The sequence below is a fragment of the Arachis stenosperma genome, chromosome 6 (genome assembly GCF_014773155.1).
Source record: "Arachis stenosperma cultivar V10309 chromosome 6, arast.V10309.gnm1.PFL2, whole genome shotgun sequence".
Taxonomy (NCBI): domain Eukaryota; kingdom Viridiplantae; phylum Streptophyta; class Magnoliopsida; order Fabales; family Fabaceae; genus Arachis; species Arachis stenosperma.
In genome coordinates, this window is record NC_080382.1 from 137883758 (window position 1) to 137894931 (window position 11174).

General features: G+C 38.1%; 1 non-coding gene across 1 annotated transcript; it reads right to left on the bottom strand.

Annotated features, from left to right (window-relative positions):
- Positions 1 to 11: 11 nt before the first annotated feature.
- Positions 12 to 120, bottom strand: LOC130938525 (small nucleolar RNA R71). Its single transcript, XR_009069689.1, has one exon. It is a non-coding gene; the product is annotated as a small nucleolar RNA R71 (small nucleolar RNA).
- Positions 121 to 11174: the final 11054 nt, after the last annotated feature.

Genomic DNA, 11174 nt, shown 5'->3' on the forward strand with positions numbered 1-11174 from the left:
AGAAGCTGACTAAGCTTAGGATGGAGATTTAGACCTTCAGGCAAAAGGATGGTGAGACTCTGTATGAAGCTTGGGAGAGATACAAGCTACTGACTAGGCAATGCCCTCCGAACATGTTCTCCAAATGGACTCAACTAGACATCTTTTATGAAGGCTTGGGTGAAATGTCCAAGATATGCCTAGATAATTCTATAGGAGGTTCATTGCACAAGAAGAAGACACCAGAGAAGACTATTGAGCTTATTGAATTGGTTGCTAGCAACCAATATTTATACTCATTTAACAGAAATCCTGTGAACTCTAAGGCTCCTCAGAAGAAGGGTGTCATGGAAGTGGAAGCTCTTAATGCTATTCTTGTTCAGAACAAGCTTATGTCTCAGCAAATAAATCTGCTTACTCAACACATGGGTGGCATGCAAGTCTCAGCTATCAACACACCTCAAGAGATCTCTTATGACATGGCAGGACACTTAGTGCAAAATGACAACTATGATTATGCTCAATCCTCTTCTGAACAGGTTAATTACATGGGAAGCGGTTCTAAAAATCCCAATAATGACCCCTATTCTCAGACATACAATCAAGGATGGAGAAATCACCCAAATTTTGGGTGGATGGACCAATCCCAGAGACCTCAGAATTTTAACAATAACTCTCAGGGCGGTTTCCAATAGAATAGTTACAATAACCGCCAATCTCAACCTCAGCAGGCTAACTCTAAATCCAAGAAAGATTCTAATTGGGAGATGATGAGGAGTTTTATGCAGAAAATCAGAGCCTCCATTAGAAACTTGGAAGTACAAATGGACCAGTGGTGAACCCAAGAAAAGACTGCAAGGTTATTCAATTGAGAAGTGGTAAAATAGCTGGCTCTGAGACAAGGGCCAATGAAGAGCTAGTTGAAAAGAAAGCTCCAAAGGAGAAAAAGGAAGAAATGGAGCACGCCCCCCCCCCAAAGCGTGCAGACAACCCATTCCCTGACTCTCTAGACACGTATCCTACATTGCCAAAGGCCCCTGAATACAAGCCAAAAATGCCATATCCTCAGAGACTTCAGAAGGCTTCAAAAGAAAAGCAATTCTCTAAATTTTTAGATGTCTTCAAGAAGCTACAGATCAACATTCCCTTTGCAGAGGCTCTTGAGCAAATGCCTCTCTATGCTAAATTTATGAAAGAATTGTTGACCCACAAGAGGAACTGGAAGGAACAAGAAACAGTGGTGTTAACCAAAGAATGCAGTGCCATTATTCAACACAACCTTTCTGAGAAGATGCCAGACCCAGGGAGCTTTGTCATTCCTTGCACCATTAGAGGTGTCACCATTCAGAGAGCTTTATGTGACCTTGGAGCCAGCATCAATCTCATGCCACTTTCAGTGATGAAAAAGCTTCAAATTGAGGAGGTAAAACCCACTCGTATTTCTCTTCAACTTGCTGATCTTTCTATTAAATTACATGTGGGTGTTGTTGAGGATTTACTTGTTAAAGTATGACCATTCATCTTTTCTGTTGATTTTGTTATATTAGACATGGAAGAGGAGGTGAAATCCTCTATTATACTTGGTAGACCCTTTTTAGCTACAGGTAGAGCACTGATTGATGTACAAAATGGTGAAATAACCCTGAGGGTCAATAAAGAACAGGTGGTCCTTCATGTTTTTGAAGCTCTCAAGCACCCTAATGATTCTGACGGGTGTATGAAAATAGATGTTATTGAACCACTTGTTCAAGAGGTACTAAAGGCTGAGGTGCTGGATGACATTATGGATCCTATCTCTGAGTATGAATTAGTTGAAATTGATAACTCACCACCCCAGAAAGCTATGGTTCACACGCCTAAAACAGAGGAGGAAGCCCCCAAGCTTGAGCTCAAATCCTTACCCCCTTCTCTGAAATATATGTTCTTGGGTGAGAATGACTCATATCCAATGATTATTAGCTCTTCCCTTAAGCTTGAAGAGGAAGAGGCGCTTATTTCAGTACTCAAGAGTCATAAAACAGCTCTTGGGTGGACCATTAGTGACTTGAAGGGGATTAGTCCAACCAAGTGTATGCACAAGATCCTCCTTGAAGATGATGCTAAACTAGTTGTGCAACCACAAAGGAGACTCAATCCAACCATAAAAGAGGTGGTCCAAAAAGAGGTAATGAAACTATGAGAAGCAGAAATTATTTATCCTATTTCTAACAGTCCTTGGGTAAGTCCTGTGCAGGTAATTCCCAAGAAAGGAGGGATGACAGTGATCAAAAACGAAATGAATGAGCTTATTCCCACAAGAACCGTCACGGGATGGAGAATATGTATAGACTACAAGAGGCTCAACACTGCTACAATGAAGGATCATTTCCCCCTGCCTTTCATTGATCAGATGCTTGAGAGGTTAGCTGGTCATGCATTTTATTGTTTTCTAGATGGATATTCTGGATATAATCAAATTGCAGTGGATCCTCAAGATTAGGAGAAGACAGCATTCACATGCCCTTTTGGAGTATTTGCCTACAGAAGAATATCTTTTGGACTTTGCAATGCTCCAGCAACTTTTCAGAGGTGTATGCTTTCAATCTTTTCTGATATGGTTGAAAAGTTTATTGAGGTATTTATGGATGACTTTTCTGTTTTTGGTAATTCTTTTGAATCCTGCCTTAAGCATTTATCTCTTGTCTTGAAACGGTGTCAAGAATCAAACCTTGTTTTAAATTGAAAAAAATGTCATTTTATGGTTACAGAAGGTATTGTTCTTGGACACCGGATTTCAAGTAAGGGAATTGAGGTTGATAGAGCAAAAGTAGAGGTAATTGAAAAATTACCACCACCAACTAATGTTAAGGCAGTCAGGAGTTTCTTGGGTCATGCAGGATTTTATAGAAGATTTATAAAGGATTTTTCTAAAATAGCTAAGCCTCTAAGCAACCTCTTGGTTGCTGATGTTCCTTTTGCCTTTGATTCTGATTGTTTACATGCTTTTGAAACTCTAAAAGCTAACCTTACCTCTGCCCCCGTTATAGCTCCCCCTGACTGGGATCTACCATTTGAATTAATGTGTGATGCTAGTGATTTTACTATAGGAACTGTTTTAGGACAGAGGTATGGTAAGCTTGTACATGTCATTTACTATGCCCGTCGTGTGTTAAATGATGCCCAAAATAATTACACAACTACAGAAAATGAATTATTAGCTGTTGTGTACGCTGTTGATAAATTTAGGTCCTATTTACTTGGTTCTAAGGTTATTATTTATACTGATCATGCTACCTTGAAGTACCTTCTAACCAAACAGGATTCTAAACCAAGATTAATCAGATGGGTGTTGCTCCTTCAGGAGTTTGACATTGAGATAAAAGATAGAAAAGGGTCAGAGAATCAAGTAGCTGACCATCTCTCCAGAATTGAACCGGAAGCAGGAGTACAACCACCCACAGCTGTGACTGAGACGTTCCCAAATGAGCAATTATTCCTCATTCAGCAAGCACCATGGTTTGCAGACATTGCAAATTATAAGGCCATGAATTTTATCCCCAAGGGAGTACAGTAGGCAACAGGTGTAGAAACTACTGACTGATGCAAAGTACTACATTTGGGAAGAACCATACCTTTTTAAAAGGTGCTCAAATGGAATAATCCGAAGATGCGTCCCGGATGAGGAAAAATAGCAGATTCTTTGGCACTGTCATGGGTCTGATTATGGAGGCCACTTTCGTGGTGAAAGGACAGCTACAAAAGTTCTTCAGAACGGGTTTTACTGGCTGACTTTCTTCAGGGACTCAAGGGCATTCGTGAAGCACTGTAGCAGATGTGAAAAAGCTGCAAATCTCCCTGCCAACCATGAAATGCCACAGCAGGGAATTCTTGAGGTTGAGTTGTTTGATGTGTGGGGTATTGATTTCATGGGATCTTTTCCACCCTCACATTCAAACAACTATATTCTAGTGGCAGTTGACTATGTATCTAAATGAGTGAAAGCTGTGGCTTTGCCCACCAATGATGCCAAAGTGGTAATGAGCTTTCTTCAGAGATATATCTTTAGCCGGTTTGGTGTCCCACGGACACTCATTAGTGATGGAGGAAGCCATTTCTGCAACAGACAGCTGGACTCTCTTCTGCTGAGATATGGAGTCCATCATAAAGTGGCAACCCCCTATCACCCTCAGACAAGTGGACAGGTTGAAGTTTCCAACAGGGAACTTAAGAGGATTCTAGAGAAGACCGTCAGTATTTCCAAAAAGGACTGGTCTAGGAAGCTTGATGATGCTCTCTGGGCATACCGGACAGCGTACAAGACTCCCATTGGCATGTCCCCTTATCAGTTGGTCTATGGCAAAGCCTGTCACTTGCCAGTTGAGCTGGAGCATAAAGCTTACTGGGCAATCAGGTATCTGAATCTTGATTCGGAAGCTGCAGGAATCAAATGAATGCTTCAGTTGAATGAGCTTGATGAATTCAGATATTCAGCCTATGAGAATGCCAAGCTCTATAAGGAAAGAACCAGGCTACTGCATGACAAAAAGATTGCCATCAGAGTCTTTGAGCCATGACAAATAGTGCTTTTATATAATTCAAGGCTCAAATTCTTTCTCAGAAAGCTGAAATCCCGATGGTCAGGACCGTTTGTGGTTACCAGAGCTTCACCATATGGTCATGTGGAAATACAGGAAGAGAACTCTGACAGGAAATTTACAGTGAATGGCTAGAGGTTGAAGCACTATCTTGGAGGCGAGATTGATCGCCAGAGGTCCACTCATCTGTTGAATTAGCAGAACTAACCGTCAAACTAATGATGATAAAGAAGCGCTTGTTGGGAGGCAACCCGATGATTTCGTATCCTTAGTCATTTTTTGTAGTAGTAGTTTCCTACTTGTTTGATTTTTACTGAGTTCTTACTAATTTTCTGATCATGCAGCTATTTTATCTCAGGAACCAAACACCTCAAGATATATATATATATATATATATATTTCAAAAAAAAAAGAGAGAAAGAGCACACGACGCGCAAGCGGCACTGACGCGAACGCGTCGATCATGTGTGCGTGAAAAACAATAATTAACAGAGAGTTGCGCAGGAATGGTGCTGGACTCAAGCTTGACGCACAAACATGACCATGCGTACGCGTACCCCACGCATGCGCGTCATTTGCATTTATCGCCATCCACGCGTGCGCGTCACTGACGCGAACGCATGACCTGCAAGATCGACGTAAAGGAGTGTTTGGGCAGAGAGTTGTGCTGGCTTGGGGTAGGAAGTGAGCTAAAAGCACAAATTTGGGCACGCAGACGCATGACTGACGCGTCCTCATCAGTTGCACATATGGCCATCTACGCGAGCGCGTGCATGACGCGAAGGCGTCGTATGAATAATTGGCTCCCAAGCCATGTGAACAGAGAGTCACGCGGGCACGCGGCCGGCTTCGTGCGAATCGTACAAAATCTAGGGCACACGAACGCGTGCCTGACGCTAACGCGTCATTATGAAGAATGCGCAACCCACACGTTCGCGTGCCGTACGCGTACGCGTCACTTGCGTCACCCAATTTTCTTTCTCTTTCTCCCAATCCTAAATTCTCTCTTATTCTTTTATCCTCTTCTCTTTCTCTCCTCATAATATTTGTTTCTTCTATTTTCAGTTCTTCTTTGCTTGAGAACAAGCAAACCTTTAAGTTTGGTGTTGACGCTGCGCTTATTGGTTTTTTCTGGCACAAAAGGGAGGCGAATCATCTTCACTGAGGAACGCAACCTAAAGAATAAAGTGACCGCTAGGATACCTAAGGTGGTTGAGTTCCTTTAATTTTTATTCCTCCCCTCTTTTTCTATGTTATGTTCCGGTTTTCTGCTATTTTACTTTGTCTGTTGCATGATCCTTTATTAGTTAGAATCCTAGGACTAGTTTAGTTTTTTTTTTTAATTACTTTAATGCTGAAAAGATGTTTCATGTACCACTCACTGAACTTGAATCTAAAAAGAAAAGAAAAAGAAGTGATGTATTGCATGAGAAATTGAGTTAATTTTAAGAATAGTCCTATTTACTTAAAGGTGGTGGTATTTTTTGTGATTTTTGAATGCATGATATGAACAGTGCATATTTGAATTTGAATCAAGTGATGTTAATGTATAAGGAACAGGAATCTAGAGAATTATTATGACTTCTCTGAAATAAACAAAAATTTAATCCTTGAAGCAAAAGAAAAATAAAATTTATAATAATTAATAAATAAAAGCAAGGTCCAAGGCTCTGAGCATCAATGACTAGGGAGGTCAGACATGATTAAAAGCTTTGAGTTGTTTCCCTAGTCATATGCTTGTGGTGTGATTGTGTCAAGTAATCCTTGAGACAGAACACTTAGAGTCGAGACCAAGTACATTTAACAGAGTATGCCAAAGGCTTTGAGCACCACTATCTGGGAGTACCTGAAAGAAAAATCAGGACTCAAAGAGAGTCCCCCAGTTAAGTGCTTGTGGTGTTTCTGTGTCAAGTAATCCTTGAGACAAAACATTTAAAGTCACGGCTAGGCTCAAGGTGCAAAGCACCAAAGGAAAATAAATTAAAGTAAATTTCGCTGTGTTCAAGGATTAAATTGAAATATAAAAGATCAGAGACTTCATAATATTATCCGGATTCTAATTCCGAATAACATTAACATTCTTCTGATTCAAAGGAGAGTGAGATGCCAAACCTATTCAGGATTGCAGTTGTAAACCCCACTATAAGAAGAGACACGAGCTTAATCGAACTCTCATTCTCATGCAAATTCACATCCTAAGCTTATATTAGTTTTGGTTTCTTGAGGACAAGCAACAGTTTAAGTTTGGTGTTGTGATGCGTGAGCATCTTGTCTATCTTTTCCTAGTGAATTTGTACTTAAATTGTTGAGTTTAATTAAGAATTAATTATATTTTAGCCACTATGGATGCTATTTTGAGTCTTGGGCAATTTTATCTATTTCAGGTAGCATTCGGCGGAATTTGACGGAGTTTCTGCAGCACAAGAATCAAAGGAGATAGCTGCGAGGAGCGATGCGCAAGCGTGCCTGACGCGTGCGCGTGATCTGGAAGTCTCCACGGCGACGCGTACGCGTGACTGACGTGTACGGGTGATTTGAAGATTTGCTCAGCGACGCGTTCGCATGACCGATGCGTCCGCGTGACTTGCGAAGAAGCCCAGCGACGCGTACGCGTGACGTGCGTGATCTGCAGAATTTACAGAAATCGCTGGCGTGGATTTTGGGCTGCATTTTGACTCAGTTTTCAGCCCAAAAAATACATATTAGAAGCTGCAGAATGGACAATTCAGGTGGTCCCCACCCATCAGCAGAAGACTTGTTAATTAATTCAAATTTAAATTCAAATCTTATTTTTAGGAAAAGATATTATTTTTAGATAATTAGATTTTAAATTTATTAGGATTAGTTATAAATAGGAACTCTGTACATTTAGACAAGGGGAAAACATATTGTTACCAGAACCCTTATTTTTCTTCTCTGAACCATGAGCAACTAATCCTCCATTGTTAAGGTTAGGAGCTCTGTCTATTTTCATGGATTGATTCGTTTGATCTTTTTAATTTAATTCATGTCTTGATTTATATTTCGATAATTGTTTTCGTTTTTTATTTTATGAATATGGGTGGAACGGAAGTATGACCCATGTTCTAATTGAGTTCTTGTAAAACTTGGAAAAGCTCTTTACTTGAATAATAGCTTGAAAACATATTATACTGAATTTTTAATTATTTGTATTTAAAGGGATACGTGACATATAATCCCCTTATTTGTGGATAATTAGGATTCTTTTGGCATATAAACTAGAAATTGATCATCATCCTCTAATTGGAATTAATTGACCAAGGAATTGGCAATTAATGAATTTTAGAAGAGACTAAGAAGGTCTAAGGAATTAGGGTCTAGTCACATATAGTTTGCCATGAAATTAAATCTTGCATGACTAAATTAATTAGTAATAAAAGTTAATTCGGAAAATAGATAACTCTGAAACCTTAACTGCTTTCTCAATACTTTATTCTCAACTTATTTATCTGCATGTCTTTTCCAAATTTGCTGTTTAATACTCTTTGAATATCTCAAAACCATTTTCTGCTCGCCTAACTAAGTTAATCCTATCAAACACTATTGTTGCTTGATCAATCAATCCTCGTGGGATCGACCCTTACTCACGTAAGGTATTACTTGGTACGACCCGGTGCACTTGCCGGTTAGTAGTGTGGGTTATAAATACCGCACCAATCTTCAACGGACTTGGAATCTTAAGTCAAATGATGTAACTTCTGATGCATTTTCCTGTAGTAGTGCGAAGGCACAAATTTCTTCTTTATGAGTCGCTTCATAAGATTTCAAGTCTCTATAGAGTGATCGTCATTCCGCCGTCTTGTATTCACTAGTTCATTCCACCAAAGTAAGGCATAGTCAGAGAACACAACTGCTGCCAAAAAAACATTCTTTGTCTCAGAGTAATTATGACAAGCAAAAATTCTTTCTACCTTATGTTCCCACTCCAAATAAATTTTAGGATCGTTTCTCCCTTTGAATGGTGGTATTTGTATCTTGATGGCATTGATATTGCTATCTTGACTTCTGTATCGAGGTGTTGTAGCCACATCAAAGTCATCATCAGAAGGTATATAATTCTAATGCTGATTCCGAAAAGTTTCTTGTTTAGTATTCTTGGACAATGTATGTGTCACCTCTTGCCTCCATTCTTCCAATTTATTTAAGCGATTAGCTAAGTGTTGAATGACCTTTTGCATCATTTCCATGTTAACTAGAATTTCTTCTGAGTGGCTCGTCATAACAATGAACCTGCAAAAATATTATAGAAAGGATCTCGCAATCATTCCCTCACGTGTTTCATTCAAGAATGAACACTCGTGTTTACTCTCAAAATTGATTTTTACCCTCTATCAAATTCATCACTTTTGTCTTTTATCACTCTTAAATCTCTTTGGCTGTTGTATTTTAGAAATCAAATAAAAACAAGAAAAAGTAGAAAAAATCTGACGCAATAATAAGAGAAAAAAGATTGAAATAAAAGATAAAAGATAAAGAGTACAAGGAGATAAAAAATAATAAAATTTTCTAAAGTTTTTTTTTGATATATTTTTTTAAGATGACACAAATTTTGTGTGTTTGATTTTTTTTTGTGAAACCTAAATGCTATTGGACAATATTTTTGTTGTTATTTTTGTTTTGTTTTTTTTAAGAAACCTAAACTGTATGAAACAATAAGAAAAAAAAGAAAAGGCACCAAAGAACACAATCAGAAAGAAGGAAAACAAGGCACTAAAGAAGGCACCAACGACGAACGCAAGTTGGCACAGATGGATGAGGGTCTGTGTCCCTTAACCATCTCTCCTGAGTTCGATACTCACTGGAGGATGGGAATGGAGCTTGCTTGTTTGGGAGGATCGCCCACTTTGTGTGCCTCTGCAGTACCCGAGGGATTAGTCATTGGGCTTCCGGCTTGATGGATACCCTGGTGCAAACCAAAGAAAGAAGGCACCAACGAGAAACAATGAACTGACGCAGTAATGACGACGACCACTTAGGTAAAATTTTTGTATGAACAAGGTTAAGGAAGAACAAATATAAATTAATAAAGATTAATTTAATACTAGAATTCTGATACCAAATAATATGGAACGGAATTCAGGATAAGATGAAAATTTAAAAAAAGAACTTTTTTTTTTATCTCAATTTGATTTTCTAATGCAACAATTAAAGGAATCACTCTACTTCTCATATTCACACCTAAATTTCTCAAAAAAATTCAAAGAAATTTTTATTCATAAAAAATTCAGGAAAAAAAGTGGCTACTAGATTTTAGAGGCTTTTATACTTCTTAAGTTTAAAACCCTAACTTATAAGTTCACTGAAATAAAAATGGGTCAACTCATAATTGAGTTTAAAACAAACAAAATAAAATAAATATAAAATAAGTCTTAAAATAAGTATTAAGAAAATGATGTCTATTTGATTTAACTTGACAGACGAGAGTCTTCAATGTAACTTGTAAATAGTAAGATGTTTGACTTTCCATAATCATTAACCATTGTCTTGTCCAATTCTTAATGTATCTACTCAACAAAATGATTTAGCCATGTTTGCAAAACCTTCTTTTATTCTTAGTTATCGCTCTTATAATGGTACTAATAGGCATATGACGATTTTCAGTTTGTCGCACAGAGTTCATATAAACAACGAAAGCTCTAGCTTTAGTCAATGAAGAAGAGGGGCGACAGACTGCTCAAATTGGAGCGGTGCAAGTGTTGGTGGAAAGGAAAGAGGATCAAGCATCGTTCTTGCTCCGAAGCAATGTATATGCGACACTCTACAAGTCAGGCACCAGGGAGAACATGAGCAGATTATTCTTTAGGTGCCTATATTACAGGGTAAGAATCAATAACTTTTACATGATTAGCTGCCATTTAGGTTCATATATTCTCATCTATTATTTTCTGTTTTTTATTCTTTATAAGAGAAGCCGCGATACTGTAAGTTTTTTAAATGGTTTGATGAAGTTATTGGTGAGTGGTGACCATCGTGAAGAGAAGGCCAGGTAAGTGGTTCAGGCGAGATTGTTGGAATTGGAAGAAAGGATGAAAAAATTGAAGGCCAAAGTTAAAGAAAAAGAAAGAACAACTGTCAGTGTAGCTAGATCTAAGTGTGAAATAGTTGGTTCTGAGTGACTTGTGTTGTTAGTTGTAATTGCAATGACATTTTTAGTTGGAAGGTTTGGCTGAATTATTGTAGTTACTAGTTGATTATAAATTTATGATTATGATATGGATGTCCTGTTTTTGTTACAAGAGAATAATGGCAATAATAAGTGGTACCTTGATTCGAAGATCAATTAACTTGTTTAAGCATTAAAGTGCATACACAAACCAGGAAAGACATAAACCATTTCTCTGAAGTTTTTTAATCACTAAAGTGCATATAACAAGGAAATACATAATCATATCAGACTCATTTACAGTTTTGGTTTCCCCTCAAAAGCCCCAACAAATGGATTGCAAACACATCCATCTAAAAAGTGCATAAAATTACAATTAAATAAACAATGTTTTTCATGTCCATTGTTACAACTCTTTCTGTATTGTTCCATTTTACACTACCAATGCAACTGTTTACAAACCATGACTGACAAACATTTCAAATTTTTTTATTATT